The sequence below is a fragment of the Vipera berus genome (genome assembly GCF_964194415.1).
Source record: "Vipera berus genome assembly, chromosome: 2".
Taxonomy (NCBI): Eukaryota; Metazoa; Chordata; class Lepidosauria; order Squamata; family Viperidae; genus Vipera; species Vipera berus.
In genome coordinates this window covers 56,816,300-56,836,646 of record NC_138203.1, presented here as the reverse complement: position 1 = coordinate 56,836,646, position 20,347 = coordinate 56,816,300, and the positions used below count along the sequence as shown (strand labels likewise).

Here is a 20,347-nt window from a genome sequence, read left to right as displayed (position 1 = left end):
TTACAATTTAAGATAAGGGAACTTTGGGTTGTGAATACTATTTGGGATGTTAAAGGTTAAACTTGGATACTATAATTAACATCAAAATTAGACAAAATTTAACAGCAGGATATAGATCTACCTTATTGAAATTGGATTGAGAAAATCTTCTTTAATTGACTATGTTATTCCTAGAAATTTGTTAGTTTAAATACATTGTATTGAATGTTGAGGGAAATAGAGAAGGATACTATGATAATGTAACCTGAACTATGTATTGAAAACTCTGTTATTCAATTGATGACTACCCAGGTATCATGATGCTTTCTAAGTATATAAGCTGTAATTTGAAAAACTAATAAAACTTGTGGGTTTTTTAAAAATGTCTCATTGAAAAAGCTTCTTCTTCTATGGTTTTTCTTTCTGATCCCCTGAGATAGTAAGTCTTTAATACTGACATGCTGTAGATAAACTCTTTTATGCATGGCAGGGGGAAAGGAAAGAAAATAGCCAATTATGAAATCTGCCTATTACTACTGCTATTTGAGAATATTATCATCATTGTTTCTGTTAAAATATTTTCTAGGTGGAAAGACCAGTCATTTTTGAACGATTTGACTTGTTTGGAAGAACTAGCCATATAAATAAGCGATGACAAAACCTACAAGCATTGATGTCTCTGCAAGAGAGCAAACGACCTCATGTGTCCTGTTGTGACAGAAGTAAATTACCGGTACATAATCTTTATCACTTGCATGATGATATCAGAGTATGTATGATATCATTGTGGATCTTACCAGATACCTACAGCCTTTGTTTTTGGGATATGATCCCCTTTTATTCATACCTCACAGAGCTTGTACAGAGCTGCTGTCCTAGCAATATTTTCCAAAATGATTTTTTTCAGTTTGTAATAGCATAGGCAGAGTTCAAAATCCCAAATCATGCAAAAGATATTTAAATTGCAATAGAAAGACAGGCTGCTTTTGGGAATCTATTGAGGTAATTAGTTGATTTCAGAAATGACTAGCTTAAATAGAATCTGGCTGCAGGGGTACTCCAATTTTTTTGTATTTTAGCAGTTTAATTCCATAATTGGCCCTTATAGATCATTGGGAAATAACTCCTTCCACACCTTTCTATGTGATTTCTTCCAAAATGCAGAATCTGTTGGTAAAATATAAATTGCAGCTTCTGTAGATAGAGCTAGTTAGGGTGAAAAAAGAATTACTATATGTAGGTAGGTAGGTGGGTATCTCTGTGTATATATATTTAACAGCAATATTCAGTTAATTAACAGCAATATTCAGTTAATTAGTGTTTTTAGTCAAAACCTGGTTAATCGGTGTTTTCAGACAAAAGAAATAAAAAGAGCTGAAGATTTATAATGAATTTTGAATCTGCTATGTTGTCTAAACTGCCTAATCTATATAGAATGATCCAGGAAAGAAAATTATTTAGCTCTAATTGTGAGCTGTAAGACACATAATTCGATTTCCGGTTTGCCATGCAGCCGCTATGGCTGGCTGGAAGACTTGTTCTCTCTCCCCCATCCAGTTTCACATCGCTGGGGAGCCCTGAAAAGGGCCAAAAGTCACCCTGAAGAGGCGACCAGCAAGGAGAGGCGCTCGCTGGATCACGGGAGAGCCACAACTCTCCCACTGGACCTGGCAATCCCTCCAAACCGGCAGACGAAAGGACCATCCATAATGGCTCATCCCTAGGCTGTGAACAGCCCAGCCCATTTTCCACCAGTCAATTCATAAAGCAGCGCAGAAGCGCAGAAGAGACTGGGTGAGATCTACCTCTTTTACACCCTAACTACTTTCTGTACCTCTTTAAGCTGCTAAGCATTTTCCCCCCTGCGGTGAGGGAAGGGGGATTTCAGCCCTCCCTCCAGAAAGAGCAGCGACTAAATACCCAGGGGCGTTTTAAACGTTGAAAAAGTAACTGAATCGCAATTGGAACTTTATTTCTCAAAGCATGTTGGAAATCTGGATTCTTTCTTATGACAAAAAGAAAGAAAAACTAAAAAGATTAAGAGAACTTTGGGACTCAAAGGGAAGCTTTAAAAGGGGCCTGGCTGACTGCCTAGGGAAATAGATAAGATACATAACCTTGAGAACTTTGAAACAACAGCTGTGAAAGGCTTTGTGTTCCCTATCTAGAAAAAAAAAATCTTTCTTTTGGATTTTCTAAGTGTAAAGCCTTTAGTTTAAAATACCAACATGGAAGAAGACCAGAAACAAAATTTATTTACGGATGAAGATCAACAAACACTTGCTATGTTAAAAACACCAATCCAAATTCTTACCACAACCAATGAAATACTAAGAGGCTATGTGAAGGAACAAGAAGACAGCCCACATATGAAAGCCCAAACTTTGACCACAATTAAAGAACCATCTATACAAAATACAATAGAAAAAAAATGAAGCATTCAAGTACCATGACAGAAGAATCTACTATTAAACAAATATTGATATTTGGGGACTTCCAGTGGCTGCGCGGCGCCGGAGACAGCCTTCCCGGGCTGCCCGCGGCTCAGCTGAGTAATTTTCACCCGAAACAGCGCCGATCAGCTGTTCGGGTGAATTTGAAGCCCCCTCCTCGGGAGAAGAGGAGGGGGTGAGGCCCCAGGTAGGGGTCGAGTTCTCCGGGGCCGCCTGAGCTTGTAGCTTGGGCAGCTGAAGGATTGAACTCCCCCGTAGCCTGGGTCACTCCCAGCTGGTCAGCGTCTCTGCTCCGGATTTCTTGGAGCAGAGCCAGGCGTTTGCGACCACCCCTGCCTGAAGGAAGGACTATGGAATAAAAGGAGCAGGCAGAGCGGTACAAGAAGAAAAGGTGAAGAGGATTATTATATTTTACTCTCGAGCTTGATGGACTTTTTAAACTTAAAGTGAAAGTGCGTCACAAGTGAAAGTAAAAGATGGTGGCTAAACCTCCCCCAAAAACTCTTCGGAGTGGTGGAACCTCTCCGGTGCAACAATCATCATTGCAGGCGTTGCATCCTCCTGATGTATTGACACCGAAGCATTTACAAGATGCTCTTGAAAAACATGCCCAGGTAATTTTGGAATCAATGGGTGATAAATTTGCACAGATGGAGGAGAAATTGGAGAAATTGGAGGAGAGAATGGAAGAGAGGATGGAACAGAAGTTCAGTGTGATGAAGGTAGACATTTTGTCTTCAGTGCATAAAGTGGCTGAATGTGTGGAAGATCTGGATGAAAAAGTGGAAGATTTGACTCAAAAGAATGCTATATTAGAAGCAAAAGTATTGGAGAATGAAGATTTAAGAGACAAAATGGACAGAGAATTGAGTCTTGCTCAATATTACCAGATGCAGTTTGCTGTTAGAATCAGAGGCTTAAAAGAGAATATTAAGGAAGATTTAAAGCAGCTGATTTCTGAGGCTCTGGAAGTGGTATTGAATCAGCCAGCATCTGAAATAAAGGGAGGCATGGATAAAGTGTTTCGTGTGAATTCATGGATTGCTAGACAGAGAAAGCTGCCTAGAGATGTGGTGGTTTATTTTGCAAAGAGGGAAATTAGAGATGAAGTTATACAAGCTGCCTATGATTCTAAAGTGGTGATTGCTGATCAAGAAGTTTTGGTTCTAAAAGAAATCCCTCCAAAGATTTTAAGGAGGAGGAAGGATTTTACATTTCTTGTGCAAGAGCTCAAGCAACGAGATATAAGGTTCAGATGGGAGATTCCAGTTGGGTTGATGGTGATGCATGAAGGTAAAAGGTACCGTCTGGTTACTGTGATGCAGGCGCGTGATTTTTACAATAACGTTTTAAAAGCAACCTCATTATCACTTCTGGAAGCTGCAAACGGATCTGGAGAAGGAGAACATCAAAAGGCTGAAGATGGACAGACAGAGGAGAATGGTGCTGGAGGAGATCAAGCTACAACTTCTTTGGATGATCCTAGAGAGCAGAGGGTGACGTGTGCTGCTTTAAAACGATCAAAAAAAACAAAAGAACAAGATCAGCAGAAGTCTATGGAACTTCCACAACGTACTTACAGCCAAGCAGTGGGAGGAGCACGGCCTAAAGAAGATAGTCCTATCAAAGCAGTGCTCCAAGAGCTTTGGGATGATATGCATGGCAACTAAATTTTTAACTTGGAACGTTAATGGACTAAATTCACCACAGAAGAGGAAGAAAGTTTTTCAATATTTAAAACAATTCAAGATAGATGTTATATGTTTGCAAGAAACGCATATTAGGGTTGTGGATCAAAAGTATTTATCGAACTCAAGGCTGGGTACGCAATTTGCTGCTTCTGCAATGAATAAGAAAAATGGAGTGGTTGTTTATGTTAAAAGTGCCTTAACAGCAGACTTAATTGAAGCAGATAAGCATGGAAGATACGTTATGATAGAGCTGCTGCTAGAAGGTAAAAAGACGCTTTTAGTTGGATTATATGCTCCTAATCAACAACAAGCTGACTTTTTTAGTTTACTTCATACAAAGCTTACCCAGTTGGATTATAAATCTTTTATTTTTATGGGGGATTGGAATGGTGTTTTGGATGTACAGATGGACAAGGCTGGAGCTTTTAAGCGCGTCCCAAGTCATGCTAGACTGCCTAAATCCTTTTTTGAAATGAAGGATGACTTGGAACTGCGAGATATTTGGCGTGAGAGACATTTGCAGGAAAAGGACTATACTTTTTTTTCTGACAGACATCAATCTTTTTCTAGGATTGATTTTATTTTGTTGACTAATGATTTTTTTTAAGGACTAAGAAGGTGAAGATTTGTGCAAGAACTATTTCTGATCACAGCCCAGTTTGGCTAGAGATTGATAAGGAGAATAGAGATAGGCGCTCGTGGCGCGTAAATGAGAATTTGTTTAGAAATCAGAGAAATGTGGAAGAATGCAAACAGCGGATGAAGGATTTTTTTGAAATTAATATGAATAAGGGCACCTCTATGGACATGGTTTGGGATGCTAGTAAGGCCTATATGAGAGGGGTGTTGATATATATGAATAATAAACATAGACGTGCTGTGGAAGCTAGGAGGAAAGAACTGGAGAATGAAATAAAGGAAAAAGAAAAGGCTTTGATTTTGAATTCAGAGGATGTGAAGATTAAGGAGGCTATTAAACTGTTAAGAGGACAATTTGATAAATTAATGGCTGACCAAGTGGCAACCAATTTGCGGTTTGCCAGGCATAATACCTTTTGCAACGCCAACAAACCAGGTAGATGGTTAGCTTATAGATTGAGGAAAAAGCAAAGGGCTTCTAATATAGACAAAATTGAGCATAAAGGAAGGGTTGTGTTTCAACAGGACCTTATTAAGGATGCTTTTGTGGATTTTTATTCTAAATTATATGCTAAGGAGAAGATTAATGAAAAAGACATTGATATATATTTGGAGAATGCTAGCATCCCGGTTCTTACGCAAGTACAAAAAGAGGGGATTAATCAATTAATTACAGAAGAAGAAATTTTTACAGCAATTAAGGAATTGAAGATGGATAAAGCACCAGGTACGGATGGTTTGTCTGCGGCTTATTATAAAAATTTACAATTAGAGATGATGAAACCGTTAAAGGAACTGTTCCAGACAATCCAGAGGGGGGGAAAGGTGCCACCGTCTTGGAGAACAGCTTTTATTTCCCTGATTCCGAAGGAAGACCAAGATGCTACTCAAGTTAAAAATTATAGACCGATATCGCTTTTAAATACAGATTACAAGATATTTGGTAAGGTGTTGGCTAATAGACTGATGAGGGTTCTGCAACAGGTGATTCATGGGGACCAAACGGGGTTTATTAGTGGTAGGCAAATGAAAAATAATGTGAGGCATATAGTTGATGTGTTAGAGTTTTTGGAAAGGAACAACCAGATCCCTGCGGCGCTAATCTTTCTAGATGCTGAAAAAGCTTTTGATCAATTGAATTGGCAGTTTTTGATGAGAGTCTTAGACAAAATGGATTTTGGGGAAATTTTTTTACAACCGATTAGGGCATTATATCAAAAACAAGCTGCCCGAATTATAGTTAATAATAGTCTGACAGAAGCATGTAATATTGAGAAGGGCACAAGGCAAGGGTGTCCGTTATCGCCCTTGTTATTTGTATTAACATTAGAGATATTATTGGTTAAAATACGGAATTCGGAAAAAATTAAGGGCATACAAATTAGAGATCAGGATTATAGATTGAGAGCATTCGCAGATGATCTGGTTGTTACAGTGACCCAGCCAGAGAACTCTGTTGTGGACCTGATGGAGATAATAACACAATACGGGAAGGTTTCTGGATTTAAAGTTAATATACAGAAAACCAAAATTCTGGCTATAAATATGACAGTTTCGCAAAAGGCTCTCTTAGAAGGATTAACTGGATTTGAGATTGTTAAAAGGGTAAAATATTTGGGGGTGCTTTTGTCACCCTCTAATACAAAGTTATATAAAAATAATTATGAAAAACTGTGGGGGAAAATTCAAAAAGAATTGGAGAGTTGGGAAAAATTGCAATTGTCCTTGTTGGGACGGATCGCAGCAGTGAAAATGAACGTCCTGCCTAAATTTCTATTTTTATTTCAAATGATACCGATTCTTAAGAAAGATTCTAATTTGGAGGAATGGCAGCGAGGTATCAATAAATTTGTTTGGGCAGGGAAAAGGCCACGAGTTAAACTTAAGATTATGCAGGATACTCGTGAGAGAGGTGGTCTTAAAATGCCCAATCTTAAACTATACTATGAAGCTGCTGCATTAGTAGGAATAAGTGATTGGATTAATTTGACACAAGAGAGATTATTAAATCTTGAGGGCCACGATTTGTTTTTTGGCTGGCATGCATATTTGTTGTATGACAAGAAGGTAGACAATGTGTTTAGAGTGCATATTCTAAGACAGGCATTGTTGAGAGTTTGGAAGAAGTATAGACATAAGCTAGATTGTAAAATACCACTGTGGGCAAGTCCAAAACACGCAATAGAAAATATACATGCTGGTTTCAAACATGATGTGACTACGTACAAGGAGATTCTGAGCTTGGAAAGAAATGTCTGGAGCTTGAAATCATATAGCCTCTTGCGAGAAGAGAAGGTTGTTCAAAATTGGTTTCAATATACTCAGCTACGGGCCAGGTGGAAAGAAGACCAGAAAATTGGTTTTACAATGACTGATGAAAATTTGATAAAACAAATTAGAAATCAGGGTCCCGCACATATCAAACGGATATATCTTGCATTGATAGAAATTGACTCAGAAACAGAGCTTGTTAAAGATTGTATGATTAAATGGGCCCAAAATATTCAAGAAGTAGTTACAATGGATACATGGGAAAGGATTTGGGTGAGGAACGTAAAATTTACACAAGCTCAAAATCTAAGAGAGAATTTTTACAAAATGTTTTATAGATGGCATCTAGATCCTAAAAAGCTTGCAAGTATGTATCCGAATTATCAGCCTAAATGTTGGAGGTGCGGTGACGAAGACGCAACATATTTTCACATATGGTGGACTTGTAAAAAGGTTAAGGCTTTTTGGATAAAAGTCTGGTGGAGCATGCAGAAGATTTTTAAACAGAGGATAAAGTTTTGTCCGCAACTTTTTTTGTTGGGAATAATTACAGATGCTACAGTTGTGGACACTAAGTTGATGTTGAATTTAATTACGGCAGCAAGACTCTTAATAGGTCAGTATTGGAAGAAGGAGGAACTGCCGACTATAGGAGAATGGACTTTAAAGGTTTCTGACCTGGCAGAGATGGCAAAGATATCGGCTTATTTGAAAGATCACTCGCAAGAACGTTACATTATGGAGTGGAGAAAATGGATTGAGTATATCCAGAACAAATATGGGACTAAAAAGTTTCATGTAGCATTTGAATAAGTCTTCCCTTCTTTTCTCCTTTTTTTTCTTTTTTTTTAATATATTTTATATTAATAGTGTTTGTAGTTATCCTATATGAGCTAGAGAGTGATAGATTTTAGAGTTTACGGTTGTTAGCATATGGTTGTTTATGATTCTTTTTTTTGTTTTTTATACCTTGTACTTAGCTCTGGGAAGTCGGGGGGGAGGGGGGGAGGGGTAAGGAGGGAGGGATAGGGGAGGGGTAGGGGGGTTTGTTAAAGATAAAATGTATGATAAAACTTTTCAATAAAAAAAAAACAAATATTGATATTTGAAAATCCAGAAAAGACATTGACAGCCTGGAAAAAGGAAAAGGTTTCTTATACAACTCAGAAGGAACTAGAGGATCTAGAAAAAGAACAGTTGGATGAGAAGACAAACAATTCAGAACAACTATGTTGATATGGAAGAATAAAGAGACGACCCACTAGACCTACAAGTCCTCTCAAAAAAATGGCGATCGGATGGTTTTGCCAATATCAATTAATATACATGATATTATAAAGAGATTGGTTCGATGATCCAAAAACAAAGACATGGAAGATGATTTGGCAAAGGAAAAAAGCTAGAATAAGACTCAAGAAGAATGGAGTTTCGACCATCTTACTGAAATGTGAAACAAAATGTACTTAAATAGATAAGATGTGTATGTTGAACAGAAGACATTGTTATGAACTGAGATAAAGAAAAAAATTTGGTCATTAAAATTTAGCAGTATATATACTAATATCTAATCTGAATATAGATTTGTGCATAAAGGTCATGTAAAGGTGAATAATGTAGATAAGCTAAAAACGTATTGTTGAAAGTAATAAATACCGTATATACTTGAGTATAAGCCGAATTTTTCAGCCCACTTTTTGGGCTGAAAAATTCCACTTCGGCTTATACTCCAGTCAACAAAAAAAAACTTACCGAGGACTTGTGCGCGGCCGAGGCTTTGGTGCTTCCGGGATCGCGCGCACCTCTCCCAAGCCACCGCCGTCCGGAGACCTGCCGAAGTTTGGGGAGGTTTGGGGAGGTGCGCGCGCACCTCCCCAAACCTCCCCAAACGTCGCCGGGTCTCCGTTCCTCTGCGCCCTGCCTGCCTGCTTCTTTCCACAGCGGAAAGAAGCAGGCAGGCAGGGCGCGGAGGAACGGAGACCCGGCGACGTTTGGGGAGGTTTGGGGAGGCGCCCAAACCTCCCCAAACATCGGCAGGTGTCCGTTCCTCCGCGCCCTGCCTGCCTGCTTCTTTCCGCTGTGGAAAGAAGCAGGCAGGCAGGGCGCAGAGGAACGGAGACCCGGCGACGTTTGGGGAGGTTTGGGGAGGCGCCCAAACCTCCCCAAACGTTGGCAGGTGTCCGTTCCTCCGCGGCCTGCCTGCCTGCTTCTTTCCGCTGTGGAAAGAAGCAGGCAGGCAGGGCGCAGAGGAACGGAGACCCGGCGACGTTTGGGGAGGTTTGGGGAGGCGCCCAAACCTCCCCAAACGTCGGCAGGTGTCCGTTCCTCCGCGCCCTGCCTGCCTGCTTCTTTCCGCTGTGGAAAGAAGCAGGCAGGCAGGGCGCAGAGGAACGGAGACCCGGCGACGTTTGGGGAGGTTTGGGGAGGCGCCCAAACCTCCCCAAACGTCGGCAGGTGTCCGTTCCTCCGCGCCCTGCCTGCCTGCTTCCTTCCGGTGTGGAAAGAAGCAGGCAGGCAGGGCGCAGAGGAACGGAGACCTGCCGACGTTTGGGGAGGTTTGGGGAGGTGCGCGCGCACCTCCCCAAACCTCCCCAAACTTCGGCAGGTCTCCGGACGGCGGCAGCTTGGGAGAGGTGCGCGCGATCCTGGAAGCACCGAAGCAAGTCCTCGGTAAGCTCCGGGCGGTCACTTGCTTTGCGTCTCCTGAGGGAAGGGGGGGCGACTGGAGCGGGCGTGTTTCCTCGCCTGCTGGGCGCCGCGATTTGCCCGGGGAACGCATGGGCCCCGAATGGCAGCGTGGAGCGAGGAAGCGGACAGCCAGGGCTTCCCCGAGAGCCACGGCCACACAGGGTATTCCTGTGTATTCAGGCTTGCAAAATGGCGGATCGAGCCTCTGCTGGCGGCAGAGGCTTGCAGAACGGCGGATCGGCTTATACTTGAGTCAACAACTTTTTCCAGTTTTTGGGGGTGAAATTGGGGGTCTCGGCTTATACTCGAGTCGGCTTATACTCAAGTATATACGGTAGGTCTATATGGAATGTTAAAAACGAAAATTATCAGTTTAAGCAAGAAACAGCAGATATAAAGAGGAAGAGAGGAAGCATTAAATACTGAAATAAAAAGAAATTTTGATTATTACTTAAAAAACAACAACTGAAAATTAGCAAAAAGGAAGGATATCATATTGTATCCTTAACTTCTTGACATAGAGGGTGAGAAGTTAAGTAAACAGGATGTGTATTTTGAATATTAGATTTTGTGAGGAATGGTGATAGGTGAATTGGGAGTATACTAAAAATCTTGGGAATGATAAATATCAAACGTTAAATCTAAATGTTAGTGGAAATTAAAATTGAAAAATCTATTAGGTCATTGATTGTCTAAAAGATTTTATGTTAAAACAGTTAGAAAAGGTGTAAAAACTATGAATATATGTAAGAAAGTTATTTTCTATGTGATGGATAGGATAAAACTTGTCTTTTAATTTACAAATAAACAGTATATATGAAAGGAAAAAGAGAGGAAATATTTATGGTAGCAATTTGAAATCTGTACTAATGATATCTGTATGTAATTGAATTACTACTACCCAGCCACCATGTTGCTTTTCAAATATGTGAATGTAATATCAGAAAATTAATAAAACTTGTATTAAAAAAGACACATAATTCACTAAATCTGGTGAAGTTTAAAACCTTTAGAAATTGCTTTAGCTGAAAAATTATCAAAAGACATTGAAAACTTTATAATGAAAGATAGGTTCAGTAAATTTAGTAACCTTTGTTAGTTATTTTTTTTTTGCTAATACACTACTCTCATCTATATGTACAAATGGAAGTGAGTGTTTAAAAATCTCAAGACAATAGGTAGAGAGGCAGACAAGTGGATAAATAAAATTCTGCTTAACAGGGCACCTTAAATAGATAAACTAAAAGTCCATTTTTTTTCTTGAAGGCTGATGTTTCCTCACATCATATTAAAGACAAGCTTTAATTCATTAGCTCCTGATTACGAGAGTATTTGAGAATAATTCTTAACAAAATGCTAATCACAAATGCCAAGAAAAACATATCATTTTAATGATGATAAATTTGATGTCTTAATGTGTTCCGTGTTTTCGTTGAACTCCGTAATACTGGGAAGACCCAACACATGCAGAAGTACTAGGCTGGACAATGTTAAACTACAATTTTACTCAAGCCTCCTCAGAACAAGATGACATGAAACAGTCATACTTCTAAAGCAGAAAGATGCAATGTTGAGTGAAGCAACATTCGAGGAAATGCCTTCAACAGAAAAGTTACATTTGTTTGGTTGAGTAAATTGTGCTTAATTTATTGCTTAACAGGTGAAAAAACATACTGCTCAATTTGACACATATCTATTCAGAAGCAAGTGCCCTTAAGTATGTACAGACCGGATGCAATCATACAGATACCTACCTGGGAAAAATTCCCATCAGTGAGATTTGTTAGAATATGTTGTTGAAAAAATGGTTTGTTTAACAGAGTATTATTAATACACAGTGGAAGTTGTACTGGGACTTTTAGGCAAACAGTAATGCACTAACATGAGTTTTATAACTTATTTTTACTCAGACAACAAAAGGAAACACAGTAAGAAATAGTCCAAGTATCAATCCAGTATCATGCACATAAAAGTCAGTCCATAAAAAACATAGTATCAAAATACAAAAGCTGCTTACCAATATCAAAAACAATATACACTGTAGCAAGCAGTTGATTCTTGAGAGAATAAATATCAAGTTAGCAAACAAGAGAACAAGAGGTATCCAAACACTAACATCAAACACATATACAAGAGCAACTACGTGTAACATCTAACTCTCTTTTATGTGGAATAATTACAGCCACACCCTTAGGCCGTTTAACTCCTTAAAGGTGCTTTTACTCCATTATATAATATTGTCACCCAAATCAAGTTTGATCTCTAACAAGATTTACTGTTGAATAAATATATTTAGGTTTGTATTACCTGTTGTGTTTTGTATTAGTCCTAAGGCATGACATTTATTGTATTTTTGGATTCAGAGTACTCCCTACTAAAGACTCCTGCAAATACACATTCAAATGTTTAGTAATTATACTTCCACTGCCAATTTGTACACTTTATTATCAGGAAGACTGTTCATTATTTTCCCCTGTACTCATACAGTACAAATACATTATATTTATTTTGGCCAGCAGAAATAATAATTTAAGTAACCCTCTTCTTTGCTTCTTCTTGTTCTGAACTATGATATACAAGACTGTTTTAAAGATGAAAATTACATAAATACCTGGGCTTAAAAGTATATATTCAGAAGAAATTCTATTTGCCTATAATCATCCTATTGCAGGAGAAAAACTGACAGAAATGCAGGCTAGACCCTTAAATGTGAAGATATAGTGTAAAATAAGCTGAAACCTGAACAATTTTCTTATAAATACATGAACATAGAAGCCAGTTGAATAGAACACTTTCCCCTGTTTCATACCTTCTTCTATTATGGACAGAAATATATTTTTTTGTTAAGATATCCTTATTAGTTTTGTAGACTGAAATCTTACCTGATACAAAATATTGATTCCTTAGATTCTAGGTATCCATTAATCTGGTTAATCTTGGTTTAGCTGAATTATAATGAGGATTGTGGTTGTGGCTGTGTCTTGCCTCAATCTTGTTTTAGTAATCTGGGAAACTTCAAGTTAACTTCAATATACTATTTCACAATGAACTATTAAATTACAGATACCAGTCTTAGGACAAACTAGGACTTTAACTTTTTAAAACCCACCTATTTTATGCTATCAAGGACAACTGAGATAAGAAGGTTGAGTGCAAATTTGACAATTGTGAGCAGATCTATTTGCCGTGAGCAGTTTTTATTGGGTCGATATTCCTACATAGCACCTTTAGTGAACTTTAGACCAATTATTAAATGGTTAATGTTTATCATTTCATCTGTTGAAGGACAAATGTTGTTTGCTTTGGCTGTCCACTGATAATATTTACACTATTTGCATTTATTAAGAGCTCAGTTTGGACTAGGGGTACTCCTAGTTCTGGAAGCAGTTAGTTTTTTTTAGAATTGATTATCAAATTTTATTTTATTTTTATTTTAATTCCATTTATATCCCGCCCTTCTCCGAAGACTCAGGGCGGCTTACAAGCTTAGCAGTAGCCTTCATTCTATGTATATGCCTGCTTATTAGGGCTTTCACACACACCCCAAGCGGCATTATTACAAAGTCAGCTTATTGCCCCCAACAATCTGGGTCCTCATTTTACCTACCTCGGAAGGATGGAAGGCTGAGTCAACCTTGAGCCTGGTGGGATGCGAACCTGCACTAATTGCAGGCAGCTGGTGTCTTGTGCAAACATTATGTTTTTGTGATGACCTAATTTTTTTATGGGAATAAGTCATTAATTTGATTTTGACACAGACTTTAATATTCACAGACAGACATATTGCTTTTGGTTTTTTTCTATTTGGTTAAATAAAGACTAATAACAATAATTGTCCAGATCAGGGGTGCAAAAATCCCAAAGATCACTAAATGACAGTATAGGAGATAGTTTTCTGTCTCTTTGCTGCTGCTTCATCCCAATTTTTGTATCTGGTAGACCTAATTAATGTAAGAAACCAAATTTATAAATATGAAGCTTGGTTTGACTTTGAAATCATTACCAGTCACATTGTATCCAGGTGATATATTATTAAATGTATTATTAAATTATTCAATCATGCTGAATATTCCATATACAGAATATAACTTCTGTTCATTAAGCAGAAAATTTGTCTATAACCTTAGAGAGACAGGATAAAATATAAATACATTTATAACTGCTTTAAAGATTGGAAGCTCCTTCTTTATATGTTTACTGTTTTATTATTTCTTTACTTGACTTTTTCTTTCTTATCACTTTCATTTTTCTTTACTTTTTTAAAAAAAAAGTATTGTTTTTACTTGGTAAACACCTTCTTTAATAAAAAAATCATTTAATAAAAGCAGAAAATCCATGTGGTTGTTAGGAATAGCTCAATGGCACATAATCAACCAGTCAACAAGGAGCATGTATACTGAAATGAAATTCCAGTTATGCGCACAAATCTCCTTGTGACCCCTGGGTGGGCCACAATATGATCACAGTGGGTCCACAAAGGCTTGAAGAAATGTTATGATTTAAATCTTGGTGTGTATGAGCCCACAAAAGGTATTTAAACAGGATCTATGGTGAAGAAAAGATTGAGAACCACTGTCCTACAAGATTCCCCACTTTCCTTTTGCTATCCCTGAATAAATCTATGGAAATATTGGCTATGAGGAAAGCATTGTGTATTATTTATTAATCTGTCCATAACTGCTCTTCAAAGAAAGAACTTTGGCTTTTTCTTATTCAGCAATGAAACAGTTTCACAGATTCTGAGATAATGTTAACAACTTTTGGGGGATGAGAATCTATATTGTTATGAAGCAAATGGAAAAGTCTGCTGTAGCTTTTGCATCAGGATTGCTGCTGACTGCAGAGAAGATGCGTATGGTACAATTTCCAATGCTGAAATCTAGCTGCACTGGCTTTAGATTAAATAAAAATAAAAGTCTTTATGTTTGTAGACTTGTACTGCAAGGGTCTTCATTTAAACCAAACACATTTTTCATTTACACTAATGATGTTCTCAGATTTGATTTATGGGACCTTGAAGACTGGAAGCCCCAACTGTACTTATTAGGATATACTGTAGGTAGAAAGCTTGGAATCCCCACTTTTAAAGTTGATGACAAAGATTAACATTCTTCTAGTGAGATGATACCACTCTAATGGCAGAAAGTGAAGAAGAACTAAAGAGCCTCTTGTTGCGGGTGAAGAAGGAGAGTGCAAAACTTGGGTTGAAACTTAACATTAAGAAAACCAAGATCATGGCATCCGGCCCTCTCAATTCCTGGCAAATAGATGGGGAAGAAATGGAGGTAGTGACAGATTTTATTTTCCTGGGCTCCAAGATCACTGCAGATGGGGACTGTAGCCAAGAAATTAAAAGACGCTTGCTCCTGGGGAGGAAAGCCATGGCAAATCTAGACAGCACACTAAAAAGCAGAGACATCACCCTGTCAACAAAAGTGCGTATAGTCAAGGCTACGGTCTTCCCAGTTGCAATGTATGGCAGTGAAAGTTGGACCATAAAAAAGGCTGAGCGCCAAAGAATTGAGGCCTTTGAACTATGGTGCTGGAGAAAACTCTTGCGAGTCCCTTGGACTGCAAGGCGATCAAACCGGTCAGTCCTAGAGGAGATCAACCCTGACTGCTCTTTAGAAGGCCAGATCCTGAAGCTAAAACTCAAATACATTGGCCACCTAATGAGAAGGAAGGACTCACTGGAGAAGAGCCTAATGCTGGGAAAGATTGAGGGCAATAGAAGAAGGGGACGACAGAGAATGAGGTGGCTGGATGGAGTCACTGAAGCAGTAGGCGTGAGCTTAAATGGACTCCAGAAGATGGTAGAGGACAGGAAGGCCTGGAGGAACGTTGTCCATAGGGTCGCGATGGGTCGGACACGACTTCGCAGCTAACAACAACAAGTGAGTTACCAAAAGTAAAATTAAATTAAGAGCTTTAGAGCATTTACTTCATTGTGCACCTTACCTCTGAGGCCTGACCATTGATCTATTGCAATAAGTTGTTATTCCAGCAAGAATAGCAAACAGAACTGAAAGGAAGCAAGGTTTTTACATAAGAAAAGGTTAAAGTTTTCCTTCAGATGAGTTTCTTTTCTGGTAACTGTTAATTAAGTCCAAAATCTTATTGAAAAAGTTTTAATATTCCAATTTTATCTGGACCCCTTAGTCTGTTTATAACTTTCTAGGATCCAACTCTTATTTAGTGTTTTGCTATTTATTTCCGATTTAAATTCTTAAGGTTTATTTTATTCAATATTTTCAAACTTCTCATTCCAAAGGGCTTTAATACCGGTAGCTTAGAGGTTTATGAACTTAGAGCCTTTGAAAGTCTCTACTGCGGTTGTGAGCAAGATAGCTAATCCTACCATTACCCAGTGCTCAAACTGAGAGAAAACTGTGCCCTGCATTCTGGTCATGAGGAATAGCTGTCCAGAATATATGTGGGTGATCTCCTGTCTTCTCCTTATCTAAGGAAGTTCCAAGAAAATGGTCTGCTTCTTGGTTCCTTGGTCTTTGCTGCTTTTGTAGAGCTTTCTTCAGTTCATTATACCTTCCCGGAAGATTATCATTTTAAGACAACTCAGCTATGGAAAATGATCAGAGTTGATTTGTTGACTTTTCAAATGGACTTTCTCCATTGTGACTAGGGGGGCCTTTGCCCAGGTTCGCCTGGTGCGCCAGTTGCGACCCTATCTGGACCGGGATGCCTTGCGTACAGTCACTCATGCGCTCGTGACCTCTCGTCTAGACTACTGTAATGCTCTCTACATGGGGCTGCCCTTGAAGTCCACTCGGAGGCTCCAACTGGTGCAGAATGCAGCCGCGCGAGTTGTACTGGGAGTTTCCCGATACTCCCATGTTACACCTTTGCTCCGCGAGCTGCATTGGCTGCCGGTTGCCCTCCGGGTGAGATTCAAGGTGTTGGTAATTACTTACAAAGCCCTACATGGCATGGGTCCGGATTACCTACAGCAACACCTGCGGCCGGCGTCAACTTCCCTCCGTCCAGTGCGCTCCCACAGAGAGGGCCTCCTCAGGGTGCCTCCGATCAAAGAATGCTGATTGGTGGCCCCCAGGGGGAGGGCGTTCTCTGTGGGCGCGCCAGACCTGTGGAACCGCTTGCCGGTTGAGCTCCGGATGGCCCCCGACCTTCGCTCCTTCCGGCGCGATCTAAAAACGTATTTATTTGAGCAATCTGACCTGGTCTGATGTGTTAGGGTTGGGGTTTTAATATGTTTTTAATTATTGTTTTAAATTTTAAATTTGGGCATTATATTTAATTGTTTTTTAACTTTTGTATTCTGTTTTTATATTTATTGCCCTGTACACCGCCCTGAGTCCTTTGGGAGAAGGGCGGTATAAAAATATAATAAATAAATAAATAAATAAATAAATAAATAAATAAATAAATAAATAAATAAATAAATAAATAAATTGTGGTTTTTGACACATTGATTGATTTATTTAGAACACTTATATGGCCACCTGAGCCAGTTTGGTGTAGTGGTTAAGGCATCTGACTAGAAACTGGGAGTCTGAGTTCTAGTTCCACCAAAGGCACAAAGCCAGCTTGGGACAGTCACTTTCTCTCAGCTCTAAAATGGAGGCAATGGCAAACCACTTCTGAAAAACCTTGCCAAGAAAACTGCAGGGCCTTGTCCAGGCAGTCTCTGAGGATCAGATATGATTAAATGAAATTAAAAAAAAATATGCCATTGAAATGTTTAGTGTGAATAGGTTTTTTAAAACTATTGCAAAGTATTTAAGGGGAGTAACAAAATGATCTTAGGCTTTTTGTAATCACTTTGACTCATTTACCAGCAGTGAACTGAAGAGGCTACTATTTCCCCATTACTTTTTTGCCTTCCAGAAAGTTTTCCGTAATATCAACTCAATTCTGCCTTTTTAAAGGCAAATGGACATATCTGAAAACATAATATTGACTGCACTACAACAACCATTTCTAATTTGATCATTTTTAATTTAATTTGTGAAAATACCTATGAAGGACGCCATTGTTTGCACATTTAACCAAAATAATACTTAAAAATGGGCCATCAACCTCACATAGGGCAAAGATACCATGTTGCTAATCTCTTACTGCAAATGAAAATTGGCTTTATACTGTGTACACATTTTGGGAATTGCAATATTGAATCTGGCAGTTACAGGTTCCTACAAGAAAACAGGCAAGTCTTACTGAATTTTATAGAGTTTATTTTTATGTAAGTATAACATGCAGCCTAAGTATCGAGGATTATATTGCTCATTTATTTATTCATTTTACTCATGTCCCACCACAATATATTGACTCTTAATTATTATTGTTAGAAATCACTGGCCTGTTGACATTTTCCTTAAACAATGTAGTTTCATCCTGAGTTGTATATCAAATGTGTTTCCAACGACAGGTCTGAACTGAATCTCAGTAGAAACCTGTTGATCAAAATATATAGCACTCTAAAAGAGCTTCAAAGTGTGCAAGTGTATGCATTTTTCCAAGGCGACATGAAAGCTTAACTGTCTGTTTATTTCTTTATGCAACCTGTCAGGAAAAATATAAGAGGAAAAACGAAAGTGAGAAAGCACCTGCCACTTCAGATGACATCTGAAATTAAACTGGCAATCTTTGGAACAAAAAGGTATGATTTGCTCTAGAGTACAAAATGTTGCATTGCTTACTCGAGATAGTAATTTCAACTGGACTAGGTGCAAAGCCAGCAATCGAACATGAATGGTTAAAATTTTCACAGCAGTGGGGCAAATAATTTAATTTAAAACAATAGGGTAACTAAATGCGCAAGAACTCATGCAGTTTTTTAGGTTTTGCGTAGTTAATTTGACCTTCCTTTTATAGGATTTTACCCAATAAATTAATGCAAGCTGACTCTGTTAGGCATTCATTCTCTTTCTCAAACAAGTGATGGCTTTCTGCATAATGGATTTCATCTTAACAAGGCTATAATGGCAAGAACAAATTGGAGAAATGCTATGAAAATCCTGACTTGCTGTTGCTGCAGATCACCCCTGTTACCTGTGTGGATTATTAAAAGGGTAAAGAAAGAGAGAAAACTGTGAAATCCAGGATAGAAATTGGCATTTGTGACCCTTTCCCCTTTTAAATTTCTGAAGTCAAAATATACAGAAGCCACTGACTTCAAAAGGATATTCAAATGGATAGATCAGCTTTCTTACCACAGGTATACATTCTTGAACACATAGATACCAAAATGATGAAATGTGGGTTTCCTCCTTTTGTACTTGCATGCAACATTGCAAGTATATAAGAGGAGATGTTTGTTGCAACATCATATTAAGTATTTCATTTCCTGCCTCTTTAGCATCTATACCACCTAATTTTTATGATAGCACTCTTCATTTTTACAAAATAATTGACTTGCCCCTATCTCTCTTTGGCCAACGTATCTGTCTGGAGAGCCATTTATTAGAAAATAACAAAAAGTATAATTAAACAATTGATAAAGCCACACAACACCCAAAGTGAATCTGGCTGGTGTACAAGGTTAAAAGCAACAATAATGTAATAATAAAGTCCTTTTTACTGCTGTGCCTTTTTATTATTGCTTTGTCAGTTATTCATTGAAATGCTTTAGCATTTCAGTTATTGAGGTATAAAGGAGATATAGCACTGCTTTTGAAGTCCACCTTTTGCAATTCATTGGGATTTAATCAACATTGGATCAGATCTACGTCCTCCCATAAAGGGAAGTGGATTGAATTTGGCAATTTGAATAGATGCTGATGATGTCAGTGAGAATTAACAAGCTCTGGACCAGGTTCTGCTTCATAAAGCTACTAAACATAAATGGAGCTTGGTTGTGCCAACTATAACGATCTTTACTTCCTGACAGTGAGAACAATTAATCAGTGTAATGGCTTGTCTTCTGAAGCTATGGGTGCTCCACCACTGGAGGTTTTTAAGAAGAGATTTGACAGCTATTTGTCCATAATGGTATAAGGTCTTCTGCTTGAGCAGGGGTTGGACTAGAAGACCTCCAAGGTCCCTTCCAACTCTGCTTTTCTGTTATTTATTCTGTCTATTCATGAGCAATGCAAAGAAATAATAGGGAAACATAATACTGTATATCAATTACAAAATGAAAAATGTGAGTTCCATCAAAAAACAACAAAAGAACCCAACAATCACCCTTCTTCTAGCCCCCTCCTCAAGCATAACAAAATCCAAAAGCTTTTCTCAAAGCAGACCTTTAACTCTTGCGTTCCACAGGTTTCTTTTATGTCTTTCTAAAGCTGTGTGTCAACTACAAGTCTGAGCTAAGGAACCCATCCTTTGCAGTTCCTAGAATGGAAGTGTAAAGGCCCACTATGTTTTTCTTCTCAAGAAAAACACTAAATGTCTGTGGAGATTCTCGGTCATCCAGGTCGTGATTGTCCCTTAAGTGCTTTTTCAAGAGGCAACTGGCCTTTCACGTTTTTCTTTGAAGATGTTTTGCTTCTCATCCAAGAAGCTTCTTTGGCTCTAAGCTGAAGAAGCTTCTTGGATGAGAAGCGAAACGTCTTCAAAGAAAAATAAGAAAGCCCAGTTGCCTCTTGAAAAAGCACCTTTGGGACAAGAGAAACAGTAGGCATACATAATACTAGCCTACTTAAAACC

At 38.5% G+C, this 20,347-nt stretch overlaps 1 protein-coding gene across 1 annotated transcript in view; it reads right to left on the bottom strand.

Annotated features, from left to right (window-relative positions):
- Positions 1-20,347, bottom strand: part of GRAMD2B (GRAM domain containing 2B) — a 45,706-nt gene that overhangs the window by 22,466 nt on the left and 2,893 nt on the right. The window lies entirely within an intron of this gene.